A 14,894-nucleotide genomic window follows, 5' to 3' on the forward strand; every position below is an offset into this window, starting at 1 on the left:
AGGAGCCCGGCTCCCACTCGTGATCAACTTGGCTGGCCACTAAGTTGATCCAAGCACCAATAAGATTGGTAATTTATACCAGCGCAGAACAGAAATTGGGGCATGAATGTGGTGTGTGTGTATGTGGGTAGGTGTGTATTAAGTGCTTAATCAATAAATGCAGTATCTTGCCTTATCCTCCCTCATAAGGTCTCACTCATAATTTGAGCAATTGGCAATTTGTGTAACATCTTCCCAGACCCTTACACAGTGAAACAGCCAGGCATGCTGTAACCCGATGCCTTTATTGATGGGGGTGGGAGAACAAAGGAGTCATAATACACTTTGAGCAAACCAAAATAAGTTAAGCCTTTACAGATATTGCGTATGGTGATCCTTTTAAAGACACGATTATCTATGCTTACTTCTAACCTACTATCTAGTTTCTAGGTCTTTACTTACAGGGATTCATCCAGGCAGTACACCTGGAGGCATGTGGCTTATGGCTTTTTCAAAATGCCACCAGACGAAGAGAGAGCGCTCCTCCCACCCTTCAGGAATTTGTGTGGCAAGGTCACCTGGTCAGCCAGCCTGAACCAAATAGCAAACAAGTGAAATAGAGAGGGGCACAGCTGGAATGACCCAAGACAGGGACAGACAGAGAGGGATTTCTTCACAAGGAGGTCCTGGTTGCAGGGCTCCTGCAGGGACCTGGATTTAGTTAAACAAATATGCAGCCCTAGGAACAGAGGTAAGTTCCCTGGACAGAGAAAGATTGGGTTACAGGCAAGTGGCCTTTGTTGGCCTTTGTTTTCTGTTAACCCCTAGAGGGTTTGAGGTGCCTACCAGAGGGTCCATGTGCCAGGGAAGGGCTGAGCTGGGACTATAGGGTCTGAGAACCTGGAAGAGGGGCTGCATATGGAACTAGAAGGTCTGAGAGCCCAGAGGAGGGGCTGTGTGTGGGCCCACAAGGTCTGAGAGCCCAAGGGGGCTGAGTGTATAGGCTAGAGTATAGCCCTGGACTGGAACATATGCCTGCTGGAAAATGAGGAAAGTTTGCCCTCTTAAAAGGGTCAGAGTGCTGCTTCTGCTGTTGTTTGTGCTTCTGCTATAGCCTGGGGGCTTATGGTTCATGTTACTGTTTATATCAGTAGTCCGGGTTGGGACTGTAAGGGGAAGCTTACGGAGGTCCCAATAGTGCCTGAAGGGCACATAATTGCCTTGAGCCCTTCCAGAGGCAGGCTCAAGGCTTGAGCTACTGTTGAGCCCAGAGAGGGGCAGCATGCAAGGCTGCAGAGCCTTGCAGGGGCTTGGCACCTGAGCAGGATGCAGCCACTCAGGGGCCAGGAGCCCAGTGCCCAAGAAGGACATAGTCATAAGTGACTGTTGAGCCCAGAGTGGGCACGGTGCTATATTTGGGCCAGACAGGGGCCAGGGGTCTAGCACCAGAGAAGGGTGCAGCCACATACAGGCCAGGAGCCTGGCAGACAGGGGACAGGGGCCCGGGGACTGAAAGGGACAAACTAGAGCTAATGCCTCAAACCCAGGTCTGACACAGTAGAAGGCGTGGCTGAGGAAAAGGGTGGTGACTGAGGAGGCCAAAGCCCAACAAGTGAACAACAATACAATAACATCTGTGAGGCTTGGGGCATGGTGTAGGGGAGGAAAAGGAACCATGCAATTTGCCCTTAAGGTGATCTACAGGGGCCTAGCCAGGCCGAGAGGGGCCTATCAGGCCTGAGGGCTGGATTGAGACCAGTAGGAAGTTATTAGGAATAAGGCTCATTCTTTAGGCCTGTTGGCAGCCTCTCTTAATCAACCTTTAATATTAAGAGCAAGTCATGGCAGGAGAGCAATCTAGAGAGAGTGACATTAGACCAGGGGCGGGCAATTATTTTAGGCGGAGGGCTGCTTACTGAGTTTTGGCAAGCCATTGAGGGCCACATGACAGGCAGCCAGGGGCAGATAAATATTAATTTTCTAAAATTTTTAGGGGCCCCATGGGCTGGCTAGAATGGTCTGGTGGGCCACATCTGGCCTGCAGGCTGCATTTTGCCCACCCCTGCATTAGAGTCTGAGCTAGGCAGGAGCTACAGAGCCAGTAGAGGGCATTGTTAACGTGTTCACGCAGGGTACCACCTAAATCCCTTGGTTCTCTACTGCCACGACTTTGATCTAATTAAAGAAATAGGGAGGGAAGAGATGTTACCCTAGTTAGTACCCATGAAAGGACCACGCTTGGTTGAACTACAATCTAGGTGCTTTATTGCTCTGTCTCTTACAGGACAGCCCAGAAGGGGCAGCAGTTTATCAGCGTCATCTCTGGGATCACCCCTGAGCTCCAAAGACGATCTCTGCCAACTTAATTGGAACAGTAAGTGTAGAGGAACGTCTCAGTTTCCCCGCCGCTAATTACGGGTGACGCCTGATTTCTCCTCCCACGCTCCATGCCAGGGTGCGGATCTGGGCGTTTATCCACCTTCTATCTCAACTCCCCTTTTTCTTCAAGTTCGGGTGCTGGGTCCTGGCTTCTTCAGGGGCTGGGCAGGTGGCCTCCACCCCCCTTTGACTCCCGCATTGCTTCGCTGTGTCTCAGCATGAAGCCACGGCTTTTCCCTGTGCTGCGGCTCTGTTCTGCTCTGACTCACCGCCACTGCTTCGAGCTCCAGGTATGTGGCACGGATGGGCTACAGGTCCTGGGTTCTGTTGTCACTTGGCCCACATTGACCCTTGCACCTGGGATCCTCCCTCTGGATCCTCCTTAGCGAGAGTCCTTAGTGGCGCCTCTTCCTCTCGTGGTGCCTGAAGGCCCCTTCCTCAGATCTCCTCCTCCTCATATCCCTCAGTGCCGAGTCCCATTGGCTCTCAGTGGGCGTGGGGCGCCTCCTCCCCCACTGGGCAGTAATCACTTTCAGCTGCCAAAATCTCTCAGGTAACAGGGTTTCAGTCAGGACCCTGTTACAGGCATCACATCCGCTCCTGTGGTCACAAGCCCTGTCACAATGATTTTCATTGGCTTCCTTCTTTCTTACCATCAAACTATGTCTTGTTCATATTTCCTCCTCTTCTTGTTTTTCACACCATCACAATTACTAAAACTAGGCTGTGGCTTTTGTAAATTAAGAGGTAAATAACATTAGAAAACAGGAAGAGGGCAAGGGAAATCTCTTTTCAGAATATATACAAACAATTTGTCCTGGGGTCAAGAGCTTCTGAGAGCTATTAACCCTGATCTTTAGGAATATGTTCCTCTGGCAGTCTAAGTATATATGACCTTCTCAGTTCCATCACTGTAGCACTGGATGTGCTGTCCCCATCATGTGTTATAGTTTGTTGAAACATTTTGACATCTGGAAACTAGTCTCAGTAAAAGGACAAGCTGTGCTCCTCTGAGTCTTGCTTATTATTTGGAAGCTGTAAACGGATGTGGGAAGCATGCTCCAAACACAGTTAAAGGCTCTTTGCTTCATCCTTATACAAAATAAATTAACTATCTGTAAACCTGAAGCAAATCTCCTAGCCTCCTTAGACCATATATCAAGGTTCTCAGCCAAGTCTCCCTAGGTTTTTCCTCACCCCACCACAGATCCAGAAATGCTTCCTGAAGGCAGCTTATAAAAGATGCCTTTCCTACCTATCAGAGAGACTGGGCACATCTACACATGCATTAATGTGCCTTTTCTAATGTGCATTAAATTTAGTACCTCTGGGCACTTTTACATATGCTCTGGGGGTGTGGGGAGGGGCAGCACTTTAATTAAAGTGCCACTGCATCTTGTGTATCGGTGTCCCCACACTTAAAAATGGTGGTGAGAGCACTTAAACTAAAGCTCGTTCTGTGAACTTTAGTTCAAGTGCCCCCTTCACCATTTTTAAGCATGGGGATGCTGATACATGAGATGCAGGAGGCTGCTGGACTGCGGTAATTGTCATGCTCCAGCAGACTCAGTTAATAAAGTCTGCTCCGATGCGCTAGAATTCCAGTGTGTCGGAGCAGCCTCCATGCTTGTGTAGCGCGCCCTCTAATTTGAGGTACTAAGTTGATGCACATTATGCTGCACTAATGTGCAGTAGCACATTTGCGTGTTTTTACATGATGCTTTAATGTGCAGTAAAATAGTCTACTGCGGATTAAAACACATGTTTAGACATGCCCACTGAGCAATATGAATGTTCATCATGGCTTACGAACAACAGAGAAGATGCATCATCCTCCAACAACCCACCCTTAGATGCAGGAGCACTAATTCCCCCTAAAGCCATTCTGCTCTGCCCTCCCTACTCAGCACCACTTCATGAAGTATTTTTACAAGGCCCAAGAGGCATAGTGTGAGAAGCAGCCAGAATACCAAGGGCACCTTCACCTCAAGAGCCTGATCCCACCCTTCAGCACTAGCAGGTCTTTCCTCAGTGAACCATTAGTTTCTGCTGGGGAGGGGCGGTTAGCACAGTGAGAAGGAGCATAAGGGAATGAGGTTACACACAATCCAGGTTTTGGGAGGGAATTGTTTCACAAGAGTAATGGATGATGTTGTATTCTTGCCTCACAATTTTCCCTAGATGGTCTTATGGCCATTTATACTCTTAGCATGTTAGAAAAGAGACTCCTCTGACTTTGAATGTCACCTACCCAGCACATCTAAGGGCATTCGGCATGCACCTACAGATTTAATACCTTCAGCTTCCTGCAAGTTTGACAATCCAGAGCTGTGCCCCAGTTAGCTCTGTCAGCATTTGCAAAGTATGTTAGAATCCTTCAGTGAAAAAGGGCATATTACAAGTTATTTTAAAAAGGTCTAGAGTGATAAGCAGGAGAGCCTTTTGCTATGGTTTAATGTTAGTAGAGTAAGAGAGTGCTTCTCAGATCACCCAACCAGATAAGAGCTGTTTTCTGTAGGGCCTTGGGCAGGTACTGTTTCCTTGGGGTTACTAGGACCAGGGATTTTGGTGCAGCAGGTCAGGAAAGCTGGACTTAGCAAATTTAGGTGCAATGCCAAGAGCAAGAAAGGGGAGATGTGCTTACTGCACTTCTTTACTCTTATTCACATGCTTACTCTACTCACAAGACATCTTAAGATATAAAATGCTGACTATACTAGGGAATTTTAAACCATTTCTATCAGTGTTACCACCAGTTCAGCTAAGCTAGTATTAGCACAAGGAGGACCCATGACCTTGGAAAGGGTCCGGCCTTGCTTTGAGCATAGACATCCCTGTTCTAGATCAGGGGTTTTCAACCTTTTTGGATCATTGTACTCTGGACACAGAGCAGCCAGACATAGAGCAGTATACCCCCGGCTGCTGAGCTGGGTGGGGGGCAGACGACGTGTGGCCAGACGCCGAGTGGGAGGAGAGGGAGGGGTGGCATGTGGTTGCATGCAGAATGGCGGCAACCGCCGCATATGAGCTTCCCCCACCCCCCGCATACGGCCGGGTAGACAGAGCCTGTGCGGCAGTGTGGGATGCTGCAAGGTGGCGCTCCATCGCCACCCACCCACGTGTAACCCCTAGGGCCTTCTCAAGTACCCCCACTTGACAGCCCCTGTTCTAGATAACCAACAAATTGACCATCAAGAATGATGGGGGTGGGCAGGGATGGAGCACCGCCACCCACTGCCCCGGGCTGCTTCCACCTCCCAGGAGAGCAGGGGGGAGGAGGGAACCTTGCACATGGCGGCTACCGCCACCACCCTCTGCCCTGTGCTGCCGCCACTCTGTGCCCGGCCGCATGCCACCTCCCCCCCACTTCATATCTGGTCACGTGCCCCTCCTACTCCCTCGCCTCAGCCCCATGCCCTCCCAGCACGGGACAGTGGGGGGCTGCTGCCACCCACCAACCCATGCTGCTGCCGCTCCACATCTGGCTGCGTGCCACACCCCAACTCCACGTCCGGCCCTGCACCACCCCCTGTCCCGCTGCTCCGCATTTGGCCCTGCGCCACTTCCCTGCTGCTCCGCATCTGGCCCTGCGCTACACCCCCCACTACTCTGTGTCCAGCCCTGCATCACCCATCTGCCCTACCCCCCCGTTCCACATCCACCTGTCCCGCTCTGAAAAATATGCAGAAAGTAAGTCAACTCTAACCTTTAACCCAAACTTTTAAAACAAACAAACAAATAAAATGCTATATGTTATAGCAAGCCTCAAAAATACCTGAACAATCTAATTCTTTTTTTTGGTAGTTTCCTGTAGACTATCAGAAGGAAAGCTTGGTAGAAGTCTTTTTCCCAGTATGCCTTTATGGCAAGGGCCCTTTAAATTTGGCAGAGGTAAACACCTGCATCTCTTAAATGGCCATTTTCTAGGAGTGTGCTCCCCAACCTAGGCTTGCAGCCAACAAGCTCCCCATGAGACCTGCTGTTTATAGCCAAAGGAAATGTTGCTTTCCATAGATGCACATTTACTCACATTGGTGTTGAAAGCAAAGCGTGACCTTGCCTGGATTGCAATCCATACTTTCTTGGTATTGTTTCCCCTAGGTTGGTGAAAGTTGGGGACCACTACTCCAGGAGATAACTCCCTTGCTCCTTTCCAGCTGGTAAATACCTGTTTTTCTCTTTGTCTTGTTCAAGGGGCATAGTACAGTCTCTCAGGTGGGCTTGGTTCTTTATGCTGATTTTTGTTATTTCCTATCTCTCTCCAGATTTCAGAGGGAGGGTAGGATTCAGTTTTAAGCATTTGCTTTGAATCCTCATTTAGTACATATTGGGTGCATCTACACAGGATATTATAATGAAGCAATAAACTCTGGCACATATCACACCATAGTTTATTGTTCCTGGGCACCATGTTTACATATGCACCCAGGACTGCAGCACACTGAGCTGGGTTGGAGCAGCCCTGGCTAGCAAGGGTCTGGGGTGGTCAGCCTGCTAACCTAGGGCCACTCCGACCCAGCTCAATACGCTGCAGAGGGGCTGGCTGGAACATGAGTGTGTTCCAGTGTAGGGCTAGCTGGCAGGCAGGCCCTGCACTGAAGCCCCATCCAGCCCCATCAGCATTTACATGTGCATTGCTGCACAGTAAAGAACACCACTGCAAAATAGTATTTGTATTTACAAGTACTAACCTATGGCAGAGTTACTTAGTTTACTGCAGCCTAATAGGGCCACACATGTAGATGTGGAGACTTTCCTGCAGAGCTAATTAGGCAGCTCTGCAGTAAACATCTTGTGTAGATGCCCATTAAGTATAAATAAGTCAATGTGTGAGCTTTGCTAACTGATTAAAAAAAAAAATTTACAGCTGTATGCAGAGATGATCCTGGCAGGGCCCAGGGCAAAGAGCCCCTGCCCTGTGCAGGGACCCCTCCCCAACCCACAGCACACTTACGCCAGGGTGTGAGAGCCCCGGCATACCAGACGCAGTGGGACGGTTGGCAGCTGGAACTTCCAGCCAGAACAAGCAAATAGCCATCCAACCCGCCGGGCTGGCTGGTGGGCTAAACTCCAGCCACGGCCTCCCTGCCTGGCTCTGTGGGGCCCCCCAGAGTGCGGGGCCCAGGGCAGTTGCACCAATCCCGCCCCACACCAGGGACGGCCCTGTCTATATGGGGAAGGGATTATTTTTTCTTTGCTTGAATAAGACCTGGTTAACAAAGACCTAAATTAAATCTGAGCTGCTGCTATAAAATCAAGGGAAAATTAAATTTCCAGTGACCCATGACACAAGTATCCCTTCCTGATAATCAAGGAGGTCCCATAACAAACCATTACTGTATACTAATAGCAATGCATAAATACAAGGCTTTGTTCTTACCCTAAAGAATCAATTAGAGACCAGTCATTTAGAATCTCGGAGACTTACAGATAGGGTTACGAATCAGTAGAGTAATTTTTTTCTTTTGTTTGCACAGTGTTTGAGCCAAATCATGAACAAAGGCTCTGAAGGCAAGTCTACCTCTGGGCCAATTGTGAACACTGTTGCATAGCGAACTTCGATCTACAGAAAATTACGCTGCAAAGCAGTCACAGGACTTCTGGGTGCAACCTAAAAGAACAGGAGAAGCAAGTTCTGCATGGCCTCTGGGGTTTCCACACATGTTTAGTTGGTAAGGGATATCTGAAACTGTCAATGCCATGTTCAAACTTAAAAGGAAATGGAGTTGTTACAGAACTGCTAATGGCTGATTGTTCTGTAAATGGCTGATAGATCTAAAAGGAGTATAGCTATAATCAGAAAAAAACCCTACTAACCTTATAGCTATGAACAGATCAATTACTACTGCTTTTTCCATAATGTTGTTACATCTGAGTCCCTTCTACTGAGAATAGTGGAAATTAAGTACCCTTGAAGTTGATTTGCTCTCATCTTCTTGATAGTTTTGCCCAGGAAGAAGATTTGAGACTGTTTGTTGGGAAGACCATTGGGAATTATTGGCAGCTTCTTGAAGGCAAGACAGAGTTTTGAAGTCTTCGGGGGTAACTGGCAGGATGCCATCCCTGACTAAGTTGATTGTCTGAGTAGGTGACCTAGCTATTACCAAACAAAGTAGACAAGGGTGTGTCTTGGATATGGTGACATGGGCTGACTCCCCTCACAGGCTCTAACATTTCTAATGTTTCAAAGGAGCAAGCATAAACTTCTGGTCTGGATTAACTTCCTTTGGTCTAGAGAAGGACTATTTCATTTGGTCAGCCTTGCCAGTGAGGCAGGTCAACAGCTATGTCCATGCACCAACATTTTGGTAGCATGCCTTTATGAAGGTAGTTCAGGTTAATTAACCACTTCATTATCCAGGAGGGCATTTATTGAGTCCCAGCTTCTTTAGGGAGAATGAAAGTTCTGCAAATCTCTAGTATCTTTTGCCTAAGGATCTCAAAGCAAATAAGTGTCCTTGGTGGGACAGGTAAATATTATCTCCATTTTACAAATGGGAAAATACAGGCAGTGATGAAGGCCCTAACTTTTAAAAGTGACCTGTAACTTTTTGAGGGGGACATGACCTTAGACTTGACTTTCCTGCAGCGTCTGTTGACTTTAGTTGAAGATGCTCAGGTCAGTAGGGCTACACGTTCCCAACAGCTATAAAATCCAGGTCCAAGATATTTAAACTCTGCCATCCAGAAACTGAAGCAGAGTTTTTAGTCTGACTCTGACACTACCAGGAATTAGACCATGGTGCTGGCTCCAAGTTTTGTTCCACAATGTGTAAGCCAAAGCAACCCCTCTCTCAATGGATGCCCTGGCTCAGAAACATTACTGGCCACTATATTTCTGTTAATCATTTTAAGTGACTTTAATGCTCATTTCAACTGAAAGTTCTAGAGACTAGTGTGTTCTGGGATTAATAGAACAGATATATATTAGGCAGCATCATTGTCCTACCAGTGTACCTCACACCCTAATTGGAAGCATAACTGAAGGTAAGAGTTAAGGCAGAGGTGGGCAAAATATGGCCCACAGGCTAGATCTGGCCTGCAAGGCCATTCTATCCGGCCCACGTGGCCCCTAAAAATATTTAGAAAATTAAAACGTATCTGTCCTTGGTTCCTGTCAAAGATGACAGGAGCCAGGGGCACCAGGACCCAGAGGAAGCCCCAACAGGCTCCTGCAAGAGCAGGGTCCACCCAGCACCACCCCCCCACCTGGGGCTTTTGGCCTGGGACCAGGTGGCTGCCCCAGTGTGGGAAGCTCAGGTAAGTGGTGGGGGGGCAGGGGCCAAGTTGGTGCTGAGTGTGGGGGGAAAAAGCGGCCCCTCCCCCGCCCCATGGCTGGCTCCTTGCTGCCGCTGCTCACAGCCCGTGCAGGGCTGTCCTGAGCAGGCATAGGCCACCCCATGCAGGCTGCGAGCGGCTGCAGTGTGGGGTGCTGGCCACGGGGCGGGCAAGGGGCCACTTTTCCCCCACATTCAACACCAGCTTGTAACCTGCCCCCGCTGCCAGCCTGGGCCCCGTGTGGCTCTGGGCTTGCCCATCAGGGCTGCGCTGTAATGGCAGCAGCAGCGGCCACCCCAGTTGCCATGCTGGGCAGTGTTGGCTGCTGCTGCCCACCTGGAGCTCATGCACTAGGCAGCCCAGAGGCAGCGGTGGCAGCCTCACCACAGCCTACCACGGCACGAGCTCTGGGCAGGTGGCAGCAGGAAACACTGCCCGGTACACCAAGTGCGGAGGCTGCAGCTGCTGCCATCATGGCACAGCCCTGATGGGCAAGCCCAGAGCTGGCACAGGGCTCAGGCTGGCAGCAGGGGTGGGTTACAAGCTGGTGTTGGGTGTGGGGAAAAGCGGCCCCTCGCCCGCCCTGTGGCTGGCAGCCCACGCTGCAGCCGCTTGCAGCCCACCTGGGGCTGCCTGTGCCTGCTCAGAACAGCCCTGAACGGGCTGTGAGTGGCTGCAGCAGGGAGCACCAGCCACAGGGTGGGCAAGGGGCTGCTTTTTCCCCTACGCTCAGCACCAGCTCCTCCCCTGCTGGCGAGCAGGGGTTTGGGGCTGCGTGCTGCCCTGTGCCTGTACCACGGGGCTGGGGGAGCACTGGGAGTGAGCGGGTGTGGGAGCAGGGCCCGCACCCATGTCCCAGGGCCAGTGCCCTGTGGTCCCAGCTAGCAGAGGCTCTATGGAACCAGGCCAGCTCCCCACTCTCCCTGCTGTTGCAGCCCAGCCCAGCTCCACAGACCCCTGTCAGCCTGCGCCCCACTCCGGGCCCCACCGGCGCTGGCCCTGGAACATTGGTCCCAAGATAGTGGCCAGGGGGAGGGGCACCTGTCAAGGGGTGGGACTACCCATGCAGCCCTCAACAGCTTGCCAAAACTGGGTAAATGGCCCTCCACCTGAAATAATTGCCCACTCTTGAGTTTAGGGTTTAAAGATATTTTGTGCTCCCCTTGTGCTTCTATGCTATTTCTCACCCTTCTCACCACAGGTGCAGGACTAATACAGTTTTTATTGCTGGTTTCCCTCCCCATACATTCCCAAAACACGTCCCAGTTCCCTAACTGCTTGGAAGTCTAGAGTGTAGGAAGTATTTCAGTCTCCAGACTCATTAAGCTCCTGGCCTCCTTTCAGGAGCTTGGCAATGGAAATTGACTTTCATTAGTAACTGAAGGGAAACAGATGATTTGTTTTTCACATAAATAGTGCCAATCAGATTCTTTGATCTCTTAAGTCCTTGCTGTAAGAGTCTGTAGTTACTCAGCAGAAAGTTTGAGGCAGTTTATTCTAGCTAGGAAGGATAGATAAGACAATATTATCAAGTACATTGGGTGCAATGTCTCAGGTTACAGAGAGCTTTCCCTTTGTATTAAAGTGCTCAGGTAAGCCTTGTAATTCTTTGCATCTGGTCCACCTGAAAATAACTAAGCCCCATGTTCTGGTCTAGTCATATATGTTGGTTCTGCATCCTACCGGAAATAGGTTCATGTGGGCTTGTTTGTGTGTTAAGTGTTTAAAATGCTCATCGGGAGTTCAGAAGGGATTTGTTTATGAGCTCTTGAATTGTAAGACTGTACATATTATCATTAAACAAAAACAGATCATACATTTCATAGCAAGGATGAGGGACACTTAAGAAGTTCAGGTCTCTGCTCTTTTATCTTCATTCTCTCTTAAGTAGATTTTTTTTAGTAAAAAACACATTTATCAGTAGGGTTTTTCAATTTTTTGTGGGGTTTTTAATACTAAAGCAACCATCATTGTCAACAGTCTGGCTACTGTCAAGAAAAGCTCTACAAGAGCAAGATAGTGTCCATGCAACAGTCTGATAAGACATGACAAAGAAGCAGCAAGTTTCAGTATCCTGTATCTGATGGTGCGTTACGAGCAACTGCAACACTGACATTTTGCAGACTGCTAACAAAAAATGTCTCCCAGGGTGGAACATGATGGTACTGTGCTTCAAGTTTTCTGTACTACTTGCAATGACCTCAGCTATCTGATATATCCATGAACATTTTAATAGGGCACTAGGGCAGCTCCCTGGTCCCCAGGCTACAGTCTGCACAAGCACACACACTGACCTGGGAATTTGCATAGGTTGAACCTTAGAGGACATCCAGCCAAGAGCTAGGCTGTATCAGCACTGGAAATCCTCCCTTCTCTGGGCCTGATTTCCCTCTTTTATACCACTCCTGCAGACCTGGCATTGGCTGCAAGCATACCGGGATAGGGCCAGCACAGCCCAGGAATTCTTTTTAACCCCTTCCTCAACAGGGCAAGCCAGTCCATGCCATCACACACCCTCCCCCTCAAGACCCCTTTCAGGCTACTTCCCTCCCTGGATACGTTCTCTTGCTCCTGTGGAGGAAAAAAGATCTGCATTGTGTGGGTCTTTCTGGTCCTATGATGGATTTGGAAGGAGAAGGGTTGCAGGACCAGGTACCACCTCATAATTTGGGGATTTGTCTCCATGGTGTATAATCAGTGTAGGGGCATCTGGTCTGTGATTAAGGCGAAGAACCTGCCACACAGATAATATCCACCGCCCATTTTACTGCCAGTGCTGATTTTCAATAACAGAGTAATTCTTCTCCCTTGGGAGTAGCTTCTAGTTCAGCTAGAGGATGGGGTGCTCCTCTTCATTCACTGTTTCAGACAACACTGCTGCCAGCCCCACACCAGAAGCATCTGTCTAGAATATAAACTCTTTTGAAAAGTTCACGTTATACAGGACTGGTTCCTGGCATAGGCAAGCCTTCAACCTTTGAAACAGTTGGGTGTATTCTCTGGTCCACTGTACCTTCTGTGAATGGGTGCCCTTCAGAAGGTCTGTAAGGAGGCTTGAAAAAATGCCTTTATAAACTGCCAGTAGTACCCAGCCAGTCCTAGAAACCAGCATACCTGGGTTTTGTGTTCTTATTATATATATATGCAGTCAATATCTTGAAACAACAGATGGAAAAGTTTCCAGTCCTCTTATTAATGTCTCTGGGGCTGTTGCATCATTATCCTCCAAATCATAAAAGGATGAAAAATACCTTGGAAAAGCCCTTTTAAAATATCTCTGTGTTTCTTCATTTGTCCAGGCAGTGATCATCATACCACGTAACATGAATCATACTGGATAAGAGCACCTGCCATGCTGGAAAGACAGCATGCAAGTCAGTCTCAGTCTATGTACTGCAGTGAACAGAGCACCCTCCCTCTCCTCCCTGAAGTCTAACAGCATGAAGTGGTTTTCTTTGTGTGTTCACTATGGCACAGTCATTGAGAGCCTCCTTCTGCCAGTGCTGCATCCTTCTTGTGTGGTTCTGCAGTAGGTTTGGTTCACATATTGCTTTTACCCATAAAATCTTAGACCCAGTGAGTGTGCAGGTCAAATTACAGACCAGTGTAAGTTGTGGCCTTATAGCTCCCATTAAATAAATACAAAAAGGTATGTACATGATTTTTATTGTGTGGGAGCTGTGTGTTTCCTCTGTTTAAGAGTTTTTGCTGTTGTTGGTTTTTTGTGGGGTTTTTGTTTTTCATTATTACTATTGTAGCATTAAAGAGAACTCGAAGCTGGAGAACCCACTGGGGCGGGAGATGGGGGCAAGGGGGGAGGGAGGGATTTCTACATGCACAGAAAAGAGTCACTTTTTCTTCTGTTTAACTTAATGGACGTTTGATGTAGATTGTAGAACTTTCTCCCCATTCAGCTTTGTCCTTCAACATCTCTTATTGCTCTCTCTCCCAACAAACCTCCAAGATGCCCTGCAGTCACCCCCATTGTAAAAGTCATATATGGATTGGATGCATTTCAGTTCACCTACAGTTTCCCTGCTTCTTTCCTCCAGCTCCAGTCCTATTCCTGCTCATCCCAGTTGTGCCAGTCTCAGTTTCTCTGGCCTATAGCATGTTCTACTTTTTGTCCAGCAACTCTCCCAACCAGCAAGCAGTATACAGGTAGCAATTAACTTTCCAAATCAATTTACTTTTAAATGCAGAAAGCCCCACCTAGATAAATGTTCTCTTTGCTGCATTATAATTTTACCACACAGAGAAGGGGGGAGGCCTTTTGTCTAGATCAGAAGTATGATAAAAATTGTATGCTTTCTCCCTACTGCTATGAAGCTAAATCATATGCTTTATATCTAACTGCTATTTTTCCTGATGTATCATTTTGCTCCACTAGATATTCAGTATTACAAATGAAGATGGGTTGGTTTTAGGGGACTGACATTTTTTACTCATCTTTCCTGTTTCCAGGCTACAGGAGACTCACAGCAATAGAGCTGCAAGGAGTGTAAGTGAAAGCAGAATTTGGTCCATAGTCTTGAATAAAGATTCATACAAGATGCAATCATCCAGGTGCTGTATGCTATGCACAAATTTGTTAAATCTTATCATATGAGTTGCTGATGCAACTAGTAAACTAATTAAAACCATTTTGGTTTAGGAAAAATTCTGCTTGAATAATGTGTGCAACTGGTCTTTTCATTCCTTTCCTAGTACTAATTTATTTGTGTTACACTAGCACATAGAGGCCCCTTTATGCTAAACTAGCCAACTGCCCATCAAGAATGAAGTGGGGGGGTCGGGACAGAGGCCCATGTCCCCACCTTCCTATCCCTCATCGGGTCTGGCCCTGCTCCCCTGCCCCCTCTCCCAAGTCCAGACCCATTTCCCCCCTCCCCACCTTCAGATTCGGGGCCATTCCCACCCCATACCCACTTTGGTTCCAGTGCCGCTCCCCCCAACCCAGCGCTCCAGGTCCTCCAGGCCCGCGTCCACCTGCCTCCACTTCCCACTTCCCTCCCTCCATCCCAGCTGTTGGCAGGGCCCCGCAGCGGGGTGAAGTCACCGTACCCCGCTTCCTCCTTCCTGCTGGCTTTTGTCTGGGCCTGGCAGTGGCGGAGCGGCAGCAGCATGCTCCCTGCCATCATGGCAGGCAGGGACAGTCCCACATCCAGCCCTGCCCCCACTTCTCATCTGGGGAGGGGAGGGAATGAACAGGTCCGCTCCCCCCACTTTCACCCCTGCCAGTTCAGGGCCGAACCCAC

At 48.8% G+C, this 14,894-nt stretch overlaps 1 long non-coding RNA gene across 1 annotated transcript; it reads left to right on the forward strand.

Annotated features, from left to right (window-relative positions):
* The first annotated feature begins 643 nt into the window (after nt 1-643).
* On the forward strand, nt 644-14,260 carry LOC109282569 (uncharacterized). The gene is made up of 7 exons (XR_002089581.1): nt 644-730; nt 2,264-2,353; nt 6,460-6,518; nt 7,836-8,030; nt 12,936-13,165; nt 13,689-13,797; nt 14,101-14,260. It is a non-coding gene; the product is annotated as an uncharacterized LOC109282569 (long non-coding RNA).
* The last annotated feature ends 634 nt before the right edge of the window (nt 14,261-14,894 follow it).

This window comes from Alligator mississippiensis, chromosome 2, assembly GCF_030867095.1.
Source record: "Alligator mississippiensis isolate rAllMis1 chromosome 2, rAllMis1, whole genome shotgun sequence".
Lineage (NCBI taxonomy): Eukaryota > Metazoa > Chordata > Crocodylia > Alligatoridae > Alligator > Alligator mississippiensis.